This window comes from Antechinus flavipes, chromosome 3 (assembly GCF_016432865.1).
Source record: "Antechinus flavipes isolate AdamAnt ecotype Samford, QLD, Australia chromosome 3, AdamAnt_v2, whole genome shotgun sequence".
Classification (NCBI taxonomy): domain Eukaryota; kingdom Metazoa; phylum Chordata; class Mammalia; order Dasyuromorphia; family Dasyuridae; genus Antechinus; species Antechinus flavipes.
The window spans coordinates 581,537,011-581,555,864 of record NC_067400.1 but is presented as its reverse complement, the minus strand read 5'-3'; the positions used below and the strand labels follow the sequence as shown (position 1 = coordinate 581,555,864).

At 39.5% G+C, this 18,854-nt stretch overlaps 1 protein-coding gene across 4 annotated transcripts in view; it reads right to left on the bottom strand.

Annotated features, from left to right (window-relative positions):
• LUZP1 (leucine zipper protein 1) overlaps positions 1–18,854 on the bottom strand; it is a 99,582-nt gene that overhangs the window by 56,381 nt on the left and 24,347 nt on the right. For all 4 annotated transcript variants that reach the window (XM_051988283.1, XM_051988285.1, XM_051988284.1 and 1 more), the window contains exon 2: positions 13,232–13,418. The gene's annotated coding sequence lies outside the window, so the exon portion shown is untranslated. The remainder of the gene's footprint in view (positions 1–13,231; positions 13,419–18,854) is intronic.

Below are 18,854 nucleotides of genomic sequence, written 5' to 3'. Positions count from 1 at the left end.
CTCTGGCAGGGATATGGAACAAGTAGAGTTTACTGAATTGGGGGGTGAGGGGGAAGACATGGTCATGTCTATGCTTAAGAAGACTAATAGGAAGCCTGGGTAATGGAGGACAGACTGACTGACCTAAAACAGGGAGACCATAAGAGCCAGTATCAGAGTGGTGGCTGTATGAGCAGAAAGAATGAAATGCATGAGAAATGTTTTGTGAAAGTAAAATCAGGATTTGGCAACAGACTGGATACAGGGAGTTTGGGAGAGGGCCTCTTGGAAAGAATAGGTCGTTGAGGAATAGTAGGAAGACATGGTAGTGCCCTCAACAGTAATATTCCAGAAATCCCGTTAATCAGAATGTACCATTCACTGTCAAACACTTTTCTATTAGTCAAGTTTCCAAACTATGGAATACAGAATAGATGTGTCATCATTACTTATAGGGCTTTTTTCTTTAATGGTTAGAATACCCCACACAAAATGCAGTTTTATCATTCTCCAAGTGCCTCCTCCCAAGATTTGTGATGCTGACCCAGACAATGGAGAAAAGAGAACAGGGATCAGTTTTCTGCTGTTTCATCAACAAATATTGATGCAGACACGCTGAAACAGAGATTAAAGCCAAAGATTAAATCAATACCCAAAGAAATGTAACTCCTCTCTCGAGCTCTTACGGTGGAAAGAAAAGCATAAATCTTGAGTTCTTTCTCTGGGGAAAAATGGGCCAAGTCCTAGCTGCTCTAAACCATCAGGATTTATGAGAAAAGGCCCCATTATCCCAAGCCCCTCACCTCTAAACACACACCATGACTTAAATGTTAAGGCACTGTGTATAATGGAGGACACCGGATTGTGACCCTCACTGAACCTCATTTTCACTGTGCCCACCCACCCACCCCCACCCCATTCCAGCAAACTGGAAGAGCTGACAAGTCACTTCTCACCCTTGTTGAAAAATTTAAGAAAAAAAGGATCCCTTCAGCTGGAGAAGGCAGGGAAAGGTGGCATCTGAGCTGGATTTCAACAGGCAGGGAATCAATTCAAGGAATGCAGGAGGGACAGTGTGAACAAAGAAGCAGGAAGAAACTGGGGAATGGCAAAGAGCCCAGGATGACTGATGAATAGATGGGAAGTAGCACAAGGAAAAGCTGGAAGGTAGGGACAGGCCAGATTGTAGAGCACCTGATTGCCAGGATGTATACTTTATTTGGGAATAATAACAGTTGACATTTATATAGTGTTTAATTCATGTTTTATTTGATCCTCAAAGCATTGCTATGAGGTAGGTACTATAGATATTTTGCTATCACTTTTCATAAAGGAGTAAGCTGAGGCTCAGAAGTGAGACAGCCTGTGACCACACAATGAGTGCCAGATTTGGGATTTGAACCCAGGTCTTTGTAACTTTTTAGTTTAACATTGTAGTCATCTCTCTAAGTACTGGGGAGCCACAGATAGAATTTTGGGAAATAGAAGGCATGCTAATACATGTACAATAAAATTATGTCACCAACCATAAATTAGCATTTAGAGTCAAACAGTCCCCTCAGCAACTCTCCCCATAACCTAGAAAAACATGGGTCATAATTTTAAAAGTCGATTTCACAGTTTAACTGTTTAACTCTGTCTCAATTCCCTTTCCTCACATCAAAACAAGATCCTCAACCTGAAAAGACTTGGTCATGAAACCTACCCCTCTTCCTCTTCCTTTCTCTGTTCCCTGGACTTTCAATCCTGGATATCCGACACTAATTGAAAGCAAACTGCAACTAAGTAGCAAGAATCATGAAAGTGCCAAAGGCGACCAGCCCCAAATGGCATCCTGTGCCAATGATGGCATTTGTCATCACAGAACAATGCGAATTCTCTCCATTGAGGAGCCTGAGACAAAGTCTGAAGGCTAGACACACCAAATGACTTATGGCGAACCAAGAATGAATGATTCTGGCGGAGAGAAGGCAAATGCCATTTCAGTACAAACCCAAAGGGAGCGGCTCCGTCCCAAACACTTCTAACAAATCGCCTGATGCTAAACTTCTGCAGTTACACTGCTCGGCTCTCCCCAGAAAAAGCCTTGGAACCTGGTGCCATGTTTTCCTATCAACAATCTGAGGGGGGGACGGACTAAAAGTTAGGGAAAGAAAAAACAGCAACTTTCTGTGGAGCCAAGTAAACCCTGCATTCACCAGCATGGAGAGACCCGTTATAAATAATGCAGTTCCTTATTACAGGGATTTGGATGTGGAGCAAGTTAAATCATGTCCCAGACACATCAACTACAGAGACTAAGAGGCTGATACAAAGCCCACACCTATAAGGCAGGTGTGAGTCTTCTCAAACTCCTGAACTTCTCCTACTCTCAACCTGGCAACCAGCTTATTCTCAGGAAGAAAAGATAAGGTATACATCTCCTTAATTTTCTTTCTCCAAGTAATTTTTATACTTCTTGAACTGAGAAAGAGAAAGGGAGAAGATATAGTGCTTCCTTCACAATGCCTTAGATGGAAAGTAACACAATAGGTGTTTCTCTTCATTTGATGGCTTGACAAGAATTTGCCCCTCTCATGTCCACCCCTCCAAAAAACCACCTTGGGATTTTTATGTTCAGAAATGGAATTTCCAGGCTTTTGCTTAACATCCAGGGCCTTGGCAGTCTTATCTGTAAAATGGGAATAAAAACTTAACTGCCCGGAGGTAAGGGCTAGACCGGGTAATTTTGAAAGGGTTAATTTAGATCAGAGATTCTTAACCTGAGGTCTGGGAATTTGGGTTTGGTTTTGTTCCTTGAAATATTTTGGTAACTGTACTTGACTTTCTTTGTAATTCTTTGTATTTTATTTTATGTATTTAAAAACCTAGAGAACGAATCCCTAGGCTACACCAGGCAATAGCTTAACCCTGATAGCTGACCTCTTAGAACTCCCATTTCAGACCTTAGAATTGCCTCTACTTCCTCCATTATTTTCTAACTGTTATGGTCTTAGGAAGGTCACTCTCACTCTCTGAGTATCAACTATTGCATCGGTAATTTTCCAATCACTAGACTGGCTGCACTACTTTGAGAATTCTCAGAGTGACTTCTCCACCAGGAGACCTAGCATTGACACCTAGCAGGGGCAAGAGAATATCAATATCTTCCACCTCTCCCAAGGGGAGGGTGGGACCATGAATTCCAACTCTCCATTTCAGGAAGGAGTTCAGTCCCTTGTCTCCTCATTTCTCTCTACTTTCCCCACTTAGGCTTCAAACAGTTATTTTCCCCCTTCTCCTCATCTTGGATTCTTTTGGAATGTTATCTTCCCCAGTGGTTTATAAGCTCCTGTGGGGCAATCTTAATCTCCAGCACTCAGCAACTCCAGTACACAGTAGGCACTTAATACACGCACATTTATTGTCTATTGACTATAGCTCCACTTGACATTCCTCATTCATTCCATTCTGGCTTTCCTCCCACATGCCCCACTTCCTCCTCAGCTCAGACTCCAGAGCCCAGCTTCTTACCTCAACTCATTGCTCAGCTCAAGATCCACCTCCTTTCAGGTATGAGAGAGGTTTCCTCTGACATTCTCAAGCTCCTATCCAGGCTCACCTCAATGGGGCAGCTAGACAGTACAGTGAATAGAGTGCCAGGCCTGGAGTCAAATCCAACTAATGTATAGCTGTGTGTCTCTGAACAAGTCATTTCACCCTGTTTGCCTCAATTTCTCCATCTGTTAAATGAAGTGGTGAAAGAAATGGCAAACCACTCTAGTTTCTCCGCTGAGAAAACTCCAAAAAGGGGTCATGGAGAGTCAGATATGTCTCAGTGATTAGCATTTCCAGACCCTGGGAATCACTTTGTGCATAAACGTTATAAGTTTTGTATGTATTTATCTATATAGGCTTTTCCCCCAACCAAGTACATTCCTTAAGGGAAAAGGAAAAGCCTTAAGCATTCCTGATAATTTAGTGAGCATTAATTTAATGCCTCTTATTCAACTTATTACAGGTAAACAGCCATAGATATATAAGCTATTACTACTTCTCCTTAAGAATAAATCTATTATTATTACATAAGGACAAAGTGGGTATATGACCCCAGCATCCAAGCAGCTGCTGCTAAGTACTTAACAGATGGTGAAAGAATGAATATTGAATGATAGCTTTTTCCCCATTCAACAAATCTCCTTGGTCACATTTCACTCTAGAAATGTGAACAATATTTATTATTAACAGTAATAAATAACTCATATTCCTCAGTGCTCACAAAAGCTGTGGACACTGGCTGGACAAGCTTCAGCATCCCTTTTTTTACAGGCTTAGAGAAGAGGCGAGCACTGGCCTGGCAGGCGGGAGAACTGACTCCTTTCTCTTTCCTGCCCTCCTGGAGAGGTTCTTCTAAATGGCCTCTCAGCTCCTTGCAAGTGAAATGCTATGATTCTGTAAAGTAACTTGTCAATGTCACACAGCTTAGGAATAAGAACTGAGATTTGCTCCTAGTTATCTTGACTACAAGTCCAGAATCCTTCGCACTAAACTTCCTGGCCTTTTAAAATAACGCCAGGACTACTGTGTTCTTCCTATCTTAACAATTAAGAGGGGAAAAAAAAAGGTTTTCTCCTGACTAAAAACTGAACCAGGTCAGGGAGTCCTATTACTTCAAACTTCTTAAGGATCAGGCTTTTTTGCATCCCTCACAGTACCTAGCAATATAGCTTCTTAATGGATGCCCCAGGCTCCCATTAAGGAGTGTCTCCTCCCACCAGATCCATCTTTAAAACAGCAGCCAAAGTGACATTCCTAAACATAGGTCCCCTGTTCAAGAAGCTCTTGTTGTTGAATCGTGTCCAATTCTCCCTGATCCCCTTTGGGGTTTTCTTGGCAATGTTGAAGTGGTTGGTCATTTCCTTCTCTAGCCCCTTTTAAAGATGGGAAACTGAGGCAGACAAAATGAAGTGACTGCCAGGATTACACGGCTAATTAGCATTGAGGCTGGATTTGAACTCAGGAAAATGAGTCTGAGGGCTTCTTACTATCTGGCTCCAACCTGCCTTTCCACCAGGCTTTTTATTCCCCATCAGTCAATCTAGAATCTAATAAAACTAGCCTTTCTGTGCTTCATGTACCATTCTATCTTCCATCTCTTTGCACTGATTGTCCCACAGATCTGAAATGCAACCTCAGCACCCAAACTCTACCTCCCCTCCATGATTCCCTCAGCTCCTAGTGCCTCAGGGTGAAATTCCCTCACTATGCTTTATATATATATATATATATACACACACACACACACATATATGTATATATATATAAGTATATATACATATATGTGTGTATATATATATAAGTATATATACATATATGCGTATATATGTATATATGTGTGTATATATATATATATATATATATATATAAAATACACATACACACACACACAAAAAAAAATACTGTAATTATGTACATACATTGTTTTGTTTCAATTCACCAATAATCTACAAAGTCATATTCAAGAACTCTTGGGATGGGAACTCTCTAGCAAAGCAGATGTTAAACTTTCTGAGACTTAATGTGAGCTCTCATTTTTACAAAGCAGACTCAGCTATTTGAGAACAGAGCCAGTTTCATTTTTGTCTCTTGTTTATATAGACCAGTGCTTAGCACTGTCCCTGACACATAGCAGGCATTTAATAAATGCTTTTTGATAGGATATGCACACAGGATACTCACTGGATAAATGAATGAATGAATGAATGGCACTTTCCTCATCCAACAAAGTCATTTGGTTACTTCTTCCCTCCAGTTTCTTTCTTTAAACTGGCTAACTCTTCAAATATCCAAAACTGAACGATTGCGGATAGGAAAAAACTATACTTTCTTCCCCTCCTTCCCCCCGCCACCTGCCAATTCCACGAGCCCATCTCCTTTTACTGACAGAATGGAAACAATTCAAGGGTTTTTGTTGTTGTTTTTTGTTGCTACCATGGCACCAATCTGAGTATCAAATACATGCCATCATTAAGTTTTTATGAGGAGGAGTATGGAATCCAAAGAAATGAGGGGGCAGGACAATACAGTGGGCATAACACTGACCTTGGATCCAGAAGATCTGGGTTTGAGCCCTGGCTCAGCCACAAACTAATTGTGACTTGTGGAAAGTCACTCCCTGTGCCTCAGTTTTCTCCAACATAAAATATGGGAAGATAATAAAAAACAAGATCACTCTACATACCTTACATATGCCATTAGTATTATTTCATACAATAATAATGTATGTATGTATACATTACATACATTATCTCATTTGTTCCCAATAACATCCCTATGAGTTAGTTACTACCAGGTGTAGTATGAGTTTCTGTACTACCAATTTTGGGGACTGATATGGGGATCAAATGAGATAATAAATGTAAAATGCTTTGCAAGTATAAAGGGCACGTACATAGAATATCATTGATATAAAGAAAGCCCTTATATACACCAAAATACTTAATAGGGGCACTTTTTGTGAAACAAAGTAGAAGCCCACCAATTGAAGAATGGCCAAACAAAATGTGAATGAAGCAGAATATTATTATGCCGTGAGAAATGAAGTATGTAAGGACTCCAGAGAAGCTTAGGAAGATAAATATGAACAGATGGGGAGTGGAATAAGCAGAGCCAAGAAAATGACTACAACAATGGAAATGGGAAGAACAGAGGTTACAAAATTATAAAGATCAAGGAGGACTTGAATAGAAAGACAGGAGAAGATATCTCCTGGAGATGGGAGTTTACATGAGTTGTTGCAAATGTTTTCAGACTTTTTCAATGTATCAAGTATTTGTGGCTAGTTTTTTCTCTCAAAAAAATACTATTTGTCATATGATACTTTGGGAAGGGAAGAGGTTGGATATTTAGAATAATTATGATGATGTAAAAAGCTGAATATTAAATAAAAACATTTTTTGAAAAATAAGCAACAAAGGGGCAGCTAGGTAGCACAGTGGATAGAGCACTGGCTCTGATGTCAGAGTTCAAATCCAATCTTAGACACAAAACACTTATTAGCTGTGTGACCTTGGGCAAGTCACTTAAACCCAACTGCTGCACCAAAAACAAAAACAAATAAAACAAAAACAAGCACATTAATGTTACTTTGTCAGCTTCCCATATATCATTGCTGTCCAACAGCAATTTTGCCTAAGTGAGTTTGGTTATACTGTGAATGAATGTTGTTATTTTTCAGCCCCTGAAACTAATTTAACCTATAACTCTTACAAGATTCTCTCAGTAGAGAAGACACAAATTTAAGAACACTGATCACACATCCAGATACACCACAGACTGGAGAAGAGGCAAGTAAGTGAACAGAGGAAGGACTCCATCATGAAGGAAGAATTGTGTCTGTCCTGCACAACTACAGAAGGCATGGAAGTCACAGGGAGGGACAGTTCTTTTCAATATTACAACTTCCTAACAATAAGCAATGTTCAAAAATAACACAAGAATATACGTTTTCCTATTCCTGGAGGATTTCATCCTATGATGGGATGACTACTTGTGGATTTATGCATCGGGCAAGAAGATAAGCCATGTGACCTGGAAGGGCACTTTTCAAGTCTAAAGCTGCCTGAATCTGTAGGAATACAAGAGACAAGCACCAGACATGGTGAGAGCTGATACCATGATGGAAAACTGAACCTTGATCTCTTTGCAGTTCTGCAGTCTCAAATTTGCAGGCTGAGTCTATTAAAAGCCCAGATGTGTTTCACCAAAGGTTCTAATAGCATGAAGCAGCTTGGGCTTTAAGGCACTTAAAAAAGTACTGTGCTCCATGGGCATTTTATAAAGCAAGAGAACCTATCATCTTCATCCAGTACTTTTTATTGGCAACCCAGCAAGGATGAGAAAACAATCATTTTCAAATGACACCAAATCAATTCAACACAATTTATTTTTTTATTTGTTTGTTTGGTGAGGCAATTGGGGTTAAGTGACTTGCTCAAGGTCACACAACTAGTAAGTATTAGGTGTCAAGGCAGATTTGAACTCAAGTCCTTCTGACTTGAGAATAGTGTTCTATCTACTGCATCATCAAGCTGCCCCACACACACACACTTTTATCTATTAAGCACTTACTGTGTGTAAAACAAATAGCATTTGTCAGGAAATCATCAGTTTAGATCCTTCCCTGCCACATAATCTCAACCTCTCAGAGTCCCCAAACAGCTCTTTAAAGCTCCACATTACAGTCAAGTTGCCAGTTTTTATCAGTAGAAAGTTTCCACTTTAAGAATTCATATACAGAACTGGAAGGAACTTAGAGGCCATTCAATCCAACCCTACCTTTTTACAAATAAGGAAACTGAAGCCCAGAGAGGCTATATGACTTACCCAAAGTTACAAAGATAATTTACTGAATAATTCAATTCTTTGTGACTCGAGTTAGCATCCTATCCACTGAGCCACCTAAATCAGCGGTCTGGACAAAAACTGTACAAGGCACCATGAGTACTGAGGGTCCAAAGATACAACCTTGTCTTACAGTAGCTTATAGTCAATATAAATACAAAAACTCATGTTTTAAGAATACTAAAACAAAGGCAGGTTAATTATGCACATTTTGGGAGAGAATTCCCAAACTAGAAATTACTGATCCTTCCTGGATTCTTGTGTCTACAGATGAAATTGCTGAGGCACGGAGAGAGAAACAGAGAGAGGCAGAAAGAAAAAGAGAGATAAAGACATAGACAGTGAAATAGATGAAGAAAGAGGTAGTCAAAGGATGACAGAAAGATGGATAGATGGATGGATGGATGAAAAAAAGGGTGGAGAGATGAAGAAAGGGAGCATTTATTAAATTCTTAATTTGCTAAGTACTGTTCTAAGCCTTAAAAAGGCAGCCCCTGCCCAAGGAGTTTACATTATAATAAGGAAGACAGACAATATGAAAAGGTAAGCAAGAAAGTAGAGATAAGGGGAGATAGTGTAGTCATTACTACAGAAATGCCATGGGCTTTATCCAGAAAGATAAGCCAAAAGCCTTAATATATGTTGAATTTTAAGTAAGATTAAGAAAAAGGTTGGACTACCATCAGAAACCTGCATTCAAATTCTGCATCACATGTGATGACGGATAAGTCCCCTACACCCCATGAAGCCTCAATGAGGCATCCTTGCTTCTTTCATCCTCCCATCCCCATGTACCTCTGGAACAACCTTTCTTCTCCTCTTATTCATGTTTCAAGTCCCAGCTCAAACTTCAGCTCTTCTGAGAACTCTTTTTAAATCACTTAGTCCATATTGATCTCTCCCACCACTAAACCACATAGTAAATATAATTCTTACTGGGCAGTTATCACACAACAACTTGTATAACTATTTAATTTCCCTGTAGACCCGATCCCTCAAGTGGACTGTGAACAGTGTCTGGCACTCAGTAAGCGCTCAATAAATGCATTCTGACCAACTATAAGCTCAAAGGCAAACATCCCGATTTATGTCAATTTGTAACAAAGGCATCTCACCTACTACATGCTAAATGATGTGTGCCCCAATCACTTCTTGTCTTGTATTATTGTACTTATTTGCATATGTCATCATCTTTTCCCTAAAGACAGAGATGATATTTTATTCTTTCTCACCTTGAAAATGGGCATTTAAATAATTATTAATTGCCTTCTTCTGGTTTTGGCTTTCTCGTTATTTCTGTGAGCCTCAGTTTCCTCACCTATGAAAAGCAGGATAATAGCACCCTCACCAGCAAGCTGACAGGGTATGGTGAGGAAATCATTTATGAATTGTGCAGCAGCAGAGCCAGGATTGGGATTCAGATGCTCATTCCCTATATGTCTTTGGATCCTTTCATGACCTTGGATCAAAGTTATCTCTGGATGTAGACCCACACTCCTCTCCAAAATTATTTTGGAAGGAGAGGAAGAAAAGAGGATAAGAAAGGAGAGAAGATTGAGTAGAAGAGAGAGGGAAAGAAAGGAAGAAAGAAAAAAAGGGAGGAGAGGAGAAGAGAGAATTGAGCAAAGAAAAGAGAGGAAAATGGAGAGGAGAATTAAAAAAAAAACCATCTCATCTCTGCAGATGCAGACTTAGCTTGGAGGAGGGGCAGGGTTAATAAGCCCTTTTTTATCCTAGAGATAGGCAGTGAAAGCCTCTGCAGCGATGCAGAGCCCATGCAGGGAATACTGCAGCAAAATCCCGTGCTGCCGGCTCTGAGAGAGGGGAAACCAAGGAGAATAGATTCACACTTCCTTAGAACCTGAAAAACATGCCTCGGAAACACGGTGGGCAGTCTGCCTGCCGTCTGGTCCCGGCCACAAAACAGAAATCCCATAAAAGCAGCACCAACAGATTCAGTTCCCTGGAGCAACCCACATAATAGCAGCAAACCATTTGGGAGGCTCATTTTTCCAGGTGGAAATGCTAAAGCTGCTTTCTTAGCTCATAGGGAACCTGATACCCTCAGAAAGTGCCCTCTCAGCTGGCTGGGCTGCTGGATTCTCACGGGAGGGCCCCTGAAATATCCTACATTCTGGGATGCCTCTCCATGGGCTCTCCCCTGGCAGCAGGAAGAGAATTCAATTCCATTCAACAAACATTTAGTAAGTACTTGCTGTATATTCAATGCCAGGAAAGATAGCAATGTAGATACAGCCCGTGTTTTGTTTTGTTTTTTCAGCAAAAGGGGAGATGAGACAAATAAGAGACATTTACTCTTCGCCAAATATAACAATAATGGTGATGGTGATGGCTCACATGTATATAGCACATGCTATGTGGTACTGAGTATTTCACAATTTTTTCATTTGATCCTCACAACAATCCTGGGGGAAAAAATGATGTCATTATGGCCATTTTACACATAAGAACTGGGACAGCTGGGTGGCACAGTGGATAGAGCACCAGCCCTGAAGTCAGGAGTACCTGGGTTCAAATCTGGTCTTAGACATTTAACATTTTCTAGCTGTGTGACCCTGGGCAAGTCACTTAACCCTAATTTCTCAGCAAAAAGCAAAAAATAAAAAACAAATTAAAAAAAAAAAAACAAATAAGGAAACTGAGGCGAGGCAACGCAAATTTTAAGAACTTGCCCATGGACACACAAATAGTTAGTGTCAAAGACCACATTTGAACTCAAGTCTTCCTGACTCCAGGCTAAATGCTCTATGTACTATACTCACCTAGCTGCCCAGTAATATATACCATATCTCTACTGTATGATCTTAGGCTCAGTTTCTCCATCTGCAAAATGAGAAGTTGGAACTAAATGATCTCCAAGTTTCCTTCTAGCTCTAAAAGTATGTTGTAAAGAATAAAATGCTATCTGAAGGGAAAGATGGAGAAAGAGCATTAGAAAATGAGAGGATCAGGAAATATTTCATAAAAGAGGCAGTATTTAAACTGCTCCAAAAAGTGGATAGGAGTTCAGCAGATAATTAGAGGAGAGCATTCCAAGCACAGGGGAAAGCAGCATGAACAAATGAATGGAGGCTAGAGAGCTCAGGAACATGAAGAAACTATGAAAAATTGGAACATTAGGATAGCACCAGATTGTGAATGCCAAAGGAGTGCCCTTAATGTGGTAAGTTCTAGGAACTCACTGAAGCTTTCTAAGGAGGATGGGTAGATCTATGCAGAAGGGAAATTCACTTGGGGGTGGTAAGGATGGATTAAAAGAGGAACAAATGGTAGGAGGCTACTATTGAAAAAAACAGAATTTCAAAGTTGGAAAGGCCCTCAGATTATCACGTCCAACACCCATAGGAGGCCAAGAAAAAAGCAGGACCTAGTGGCTTGGATAACCCATATAAAATATCACAGCTAGTTGTACTTATCACTTTTTTTTTTCCCTAGGACTTGCAGCCTCAGAATGTAGCGCTGAAAGTGACCTTAGTTACAGGAATGTCAGAACTGGGAAGCACAGAGATCATTCAAATCAATTCCTCTCATTTTACAGAGAAGGAAACTGAGAGGCAAAGAGAATAACTTTTTCAAGGTCACAAAATGAGTCAGTGATAAAGCTGAGACTAATCCCAGATGTCTAGACTGCCCAGCCCAGGACTTCTGCTGCCAATGTTGTTCTGGTGTTGAGAATCAAAGGTTAGAAAACAGACCAAGCCAAATTTTCCTTTAGCCATAGAAGTGAGAAGTCACAGAACATGGAATATGAGATGGAACTGTGGAGATCATGTACTAAACCTACTTTTAAGTAGGGAAAATAAGGCCAGAAGAGGTTAATGACAAAGGCAAAGTCAGACTCCTTGCCTCATGGCTTGAAATAAATGATTTAAAGTCATTCAGCCCATTCCCCCCTTCACCTTCTCTGTTGCTTCTAAATGAGAATGTATTCAAAAAAAAATTTAAGACTTCCAGAAGGAAACCCTTGGAAAAGTATTATTTATGGAAGAAAGGGAGAAAGGGAGGAAGGAAAGAAGGGAGGGAGGGAGGAAAGAAGAAAGGAAAAAGAGAGAGAGAGAGAAAGACAGAGACAGAGAGAGAGAGATTTTCTGGAAACCTGCCAGTTTGTCCACAGCCTTGCCTAAATGCTATATCGCCCAACCTGAACACAATTTATTTCAATAAGCATTACATTAAGTGCCTATTGTGAACTACTGAGAGACTCAACATGCAACAATTAAATTAATATAAAATGATTTGATTGAGTGGAGCATTCTAAAAAGGGGAAGGAAAATAAAGAAATGCTTCCTGTGGGAGGCAACATCTAAGGGAATCCTGAAGGGAAATGAGGAAACAGAAAATCATACCATTACCTAAAGTATTGGAAATGTTTTCAGGTTAAAAATCATTTTATATTAGAATATATATATTGCTTCATCTGTGACAAGCATTTATTGAGCACCTACTGTATACAAAGCACAGTGCTATTAGATACTAGGGGTGAAAACAAAGGAAAAAGGAGACTACCAGGCACCCAACTGTAAAAAGGCCTGAAGTTTTAAACTAAGAAATAGTTTACCTTAGATAAAATAGACTAGTAGTTTTATGTTTTATCCCACAGTCACAATCTGACTCCTACCTACCTTTCCAATTTTATTTCATCTTAGACCCTTAACGTCCCCACAATAATTCCCATTCCTCCACCTCCATGTCCTTGCACAAGTGATACTTGTCCACCTCCCAGAATCTCCAGTTTCCTACAATGCACAGCTCAGATGTCATCTCCTCTATCCCACATACCATGTTCCCAACCCCTGCCCCACTAAAAAATTACTTTATGTTACTTTTAACCTACTTCCTCTTTACTTACTTGTATATGTGATGTATCCTCCAGATTAGAACACAAGCTCTTTAAAGGCAGGTACTGTTTGGAGTTTGTTTTGGCAGCCCCAGCACCTAGCAGGAAGGCTGGCACATAGCAGACATCTAATAAATGAGCGCCGAATCCAATAGGGAACCACAGAAAGACTTTGAGCTGAGGGATGATAGTCTCTAACCTGTAAAGAACAAAGGGCATATTTCAGCTTAATAACAATGATGATAATAACTAGCAGTTTATATAACACTTTAAGGCTTGTAAAGCACTTTACAAATATTATCTCATTTTCCAAAGAGAACTGTCCTAAAAATCAGAACAGTCTACAAACTGAATGGCTTTTCTGAATGAGCTCTTAATTATTGGAGATCTTCTAACAGAGGTTGGATGATTACTTGTCAAGGATACTACAGAGCGAATTCCTGTTAAGGTATAAATAAGGCTAGATAAACTCTAAAGAGGTAACTAAGATACTAAGATTCTCGGATTTGGCAAACCAAATCCCTAGGTACAAATCCAAACAACTATCCTGATTCTTTTGTTGTACTATTAATGCTATTCAATAAATATTGTTTGAAGTAGTAGATTATAAGGTACTTGAAAAGCAACAACTGTTTGCCTTTTTTACATTTGTGCCCTTAGCACCATATTATGTTTATAATAGGTGCTTAATAAATGTTGAATCCATTAGGTCATGGGACATTGGACAGATGGAAGGGCCCTTTAAAATCATCTAGCTCAACCCTCTGAAAAAAATCTGAAAAACATCAAGCTAGGACATGAGAAATTTCTCATTAGACCTGCCCTGATTTCTTGGAGTCCTGTGCTTATTTTTAAATGGTTGATTTAAAATATAAATCATATAATCAAAATCATATGGGAGCACTCTCTAATGATTTCAAACCATATCATCAGTTCCACGAGCCGTTATAACACAAGACATGAGAAAGAATGTCATTTGTACATTGCAGTGTTTACCAGGGCCATGTTGAAAGCCACAGTGGGGTTAGGGGGAGACAAGTCCAATCAATAGTAATTGAGCCCAAAAATGGGAGAGCCTATGGGAGGACCATGCCAGCCAAGCCCACCCAATATTTTCAGTAGGCCACAGAATGATCAGAGACCAATGGCCAGTCAATTTTAGTCACAAGATTATAGAATCAACAGACAGCATCTATTACCATAACATTTATTATCATAACATTGTTTTACAGGTCAAAAAAACTTAAGAGTACAAGTTAGGGAATACATTTTTTTTTTGGATAGGGCCAATGAAGGAAATTGTTTTTACTTCATCATACATGTTACAAGGGCTTTGTTTTATTTTTTCAAATAAGGAGAAGGGGATGGGGAAATGGAGAAAGTGAACTCTGGTGAATTTATTTCAAATAAAATTTAATTTAAAAAAATTGAGACCAAGAAAAATAAAATGCAACTAGAAGAGTCAGCATTCCAACCAAGACCCTTAGATTCCAAATCCAATACCCATTTTATTATTATCCAATGGAAAAATAAGGTGAAAGAATGGCAAAAACAGGCCCAAAGGCTCAACCCTCAAACCCACAGCACGGAAGATAATGACCAGAGAGGATCCTAATCCTGGGTGAGGAAAATGAGAAATAGCCATGTTCCAGGAAATGGGATAAAAGAACTTTGTTCTAACATACACATGTATGTACACACGTACAAACCACACCTACACAATCCCCACCCTAGAGGAAACAAGGAACTTCAATCAATGAAACAAAATTGGGGTCATTTGAGAATTGCAGACCAAATTCTCCAACTTGTTCTAACTTAGCATTCTCAAATGTTTTTCTTTGGGGATTTCATTTAATCGGTCTGGTCTCAATACAAACAACATTTTGCTGAATCTCTTCAACGAGCCTTTTTTTTTTTTTTAAAGAAACTCAAAACATTTGACATCTGCAAGACTGGCTGACGAGCTCTGCAACGAATCTGACAATGCAATGAATACCTATTAAGCACCTACTAAATGCACCATGCTAGGTCTGCTATGCAAGGATAAAAACAAAAAACAGTTCCTACCTTTCAGGAGACCATATTCTATTGGAGATAACACCATGTACACAATTACAGAAAGGGAAAATGCAGGAAGAAGTAAGCACTAATAATGGGAGGCAAGGGCAAGTGGATACCAGGGAAGACAGATGTTATGGAGGAAATGACTCCATACCTGAGATGAACCTTGAAAGAAAACAAGGATTCTGAGATGGAGATAAAGAATTATAGCTTCCTAAACTGTGGGTTGTGACCTGAGTAAGTGAATGTGAGGTTCTCAAAAAATTTGGCAATAGTAAAAAGTATCAAATATTCTGCCAAGATTAACTTTTTATGTAAAAATAAACAAGCACATCCAACTCATTAGTGTGTAAATTTGCTTTCATTTTTAATAAATGGTAAAAGGTATTTATATTTATGCACACACACACATATATACAATACAAAGAACTGTTTTAAAATAAGTTTGTGAATCACTACATAGTATTGTCACCTTTGTTATTGATGTTTACTTATATTTTTCTTTTTTTCTTTTGATCCGATTTTTCTTGCACAACTTGAGAAATATGAAATTGCATATGTTTAATCTATATTGGATCACTTGCAGTCTAGGGAAGGGGGAAGAAGGAGAGGGAGAAAAAATTGGAATGCAAAGTTTTGCAAGAGTGAATGTTGAAAACTATCTCTGCATATATTTTGTATTAAAAAAGCTATTTAAAATAAATTAAATTTCTTTATGATGTATTATCAGTAAATGTTTGATTTGTATATCTATTTTATGTCCCTACATACCAAAGGTAAGTAAAACTTCTCAGGTGAAAAGGAGTTGAGAGTGGAAAAGTTTAAGAAGCCCTGGTCTAGGAGTCCACAGTTCATAGAATGCCTGGAGGCATATGATGGAGTATACATTTTTAGAAATAAAAAATTGTCAAGTTTAGGTGTTAGATCCGCCAAGTGCACAAAAGGAAATAGTAGGAAATATGGATCAAAAGGTAAGTGGGAGCTAACTCCTGGATGGCGTTGTTTTACATCCTCACCCTCCTAGCACTTACAGATGGGTGTAGGTTCTTAATCATTGTTTATAGAATTAAAGCATTCAAAAAAGTGGATACAAGTACAGGCAAACTCAGTAGACATTACTGTCTTTTTCAGCATGTTGAATCATGGGATTTTGAGTTAGAAAAAAATCTTGGAGACCATCTAGTCCTACCTCTTTTTTACAGAGAATGAAAGCATGGTCTACTTATGTGCCGGGCACTGTATTAAATGCTGAGAATACAAAGAAAGGCAAAAGCCAGGTCATTACCTTCCAGGAGCTTACATTCTACTTGGGGTGACAATATGTAAACAACTACATACAAGTAAAATTCTTGAGCAAATTAGCATCAGAGTCACTCGGTGAAAATGGATAAAGTGGGTAAGAAACAGCCAGAAGACCCATGTCACCAGACAGAAAAGGACATGGAGGGAAGTCATGTAAAATAACACCAGAAAGGCAGTAAGGGAGTAAGTCACAAAGGACTTTAAAAGCCAAAGAGATCATTTTGTATTTTATCTGAGAGGTAATAAACAACTACTGGAGTTTATTTGGGTGGGTGAGTGGGTGGGTGGGGGAATGATGGTGACAGATTCGGAGTTTTGGAAAATTTACTTTGGCAGCTAAGTGGAGAACAGAATGAGGAAGAAATTTGAAAGCAAGAGAGCAACCAAACAACCAAAAGCCTACTACAATACTCCAGATGTGAGGGACTACATGCTCACTCCGGAGTAGTAGCAAGATAAAGGAGAAGGTACAAGAGAGTTTGTGAAGGTAGAATTGGAAACTGTAGATTGGCTATTCGGAGGCAGAGAGTCAGTAGGGAGTCAGGGTGCAAGATGGAGCGAATGGGAGGATGGGCCATGGGAGGGTTCAAGGGAAAAACTAAGCTCAGTTTAAGCCATTTTGAAGCTTAAGATGTCCAGTTCAAGATGTCCAACAGATAATGGGAAATACACGACTGGAGATCAGGAGAGAGGTTCAAGCTGGATGAGTAAATCTGAAAATTATGTGCATAGAAATGATCACTGAATCCATGGGAGCTGATGAGATCACCAAGCAAAAGAGTATAGAGGGAGAATAGGAAAGGGTCTCACAACCATAACTAGCAGGTGTAACCTGAAGGAAGCTCTAACAAATTAGGTAATTAGGAAAACTGGGGGAGAGGGGGAGGGAGGGAGGGAAGTCACCAAAGAATCTATTAAGAAAAGAGCAAATGACAATGTCAGTGGCTACAGAGAGATCAAGAAGAGTGAAGGCTGAGAAAGACCCATTAGATTAGGCAGTGAAGAGACCACTTGGGAGAGTAGTTTTAGTTAAATGATAGCCTCAGGAGACAGATTGCAGAGAGAGAAAATCTGAAAGGCATTGGCCAAATTCAAACCCAAGTTCCCTAAATTCCAGATATCTAACATCTCCTATGTGTTTCACAAACACGTGAAACTAGAATGGAGAGGCTCTGGTCCACTCTCAACAATATTGAGCCTTCATTCATGACTGAGCAAATCCAGCACTGATCACCCCATCCCTCAGCAGCCCCTCCTCCCTCAGAATTCCTACCTCATTCAGTCGTCCCTAAGCACCATTTAGCAGGAGATTAAACACTCTCTTATATCACTGTTGAGGTAGTATGGGGGAGGGAGGTGGGAAGAAATTACAGAACTCATCAACCCAAAGCTGTCCAGACAATAGCATACACTAACACTGCTGCTTAGTTAACAAAGACAAATTTTAGTAAATGAAAATTCCTACGCGATACACACAATCCCACATTTCTCCATTTGGCAGTCAATCTTGTACTCATATTTATATACAGCAACCACTTGTAGATATTTATATGATACTAAGTAGCCTTCATAAATTTCTGATAAGTTTAAAATGCAATGGTCAGATCTGTTTAGAACAGGAAGCCTGGCTCGACTTCTGGCTTATTCCCTGATGATTTGGGAAAGAATATTGATCTAAAAGGACTGGATGGGTGGGGAATGAGACAGTTCACCAAGGGCAGGATGAAAGAGGCAAACCCAGGAATCCTCACAGGACTATCAGAGGGGAAGGAAGGGATGAATACATGACTAAATCGGGACCAAAATAAGATGGAGAGAGAATTTAGTCAGGCTGCAAAATGCTACTGCAGGGGATAGAGATAGGAAATCTGCTGCCAATAGCACTCCCCATTTCCCCCAGTCTCATAACCTCAGAATCACTGTTAACTCTTCTCTCATCCCCAATGCCCAAGTTATCATTTTCCTCAATCTCTCCCTTCCTATTTCTACTGATCACTGCTCTAACCCAAGCCTTTATAATCTTGAAACTGAACTCTAATATAACTTCTTAAGTAGGAATATATATTACCTCTTGTCTCTTCAACTGTACAACAGAGTCAGCTTAATCTCATTAAAATCTCTGCCTTTCATCACTTTCCATTACAAACACTACAAAGTCTGAACTGCTCTCAGTCTTGCTCTCTCAAGGTCCTCCATAATCTGAGCCCAATTCCCTACTTATTTAATTTTATCACCCACTACTCCAAATATCAACCCTTCCTCTTCAGGCAAC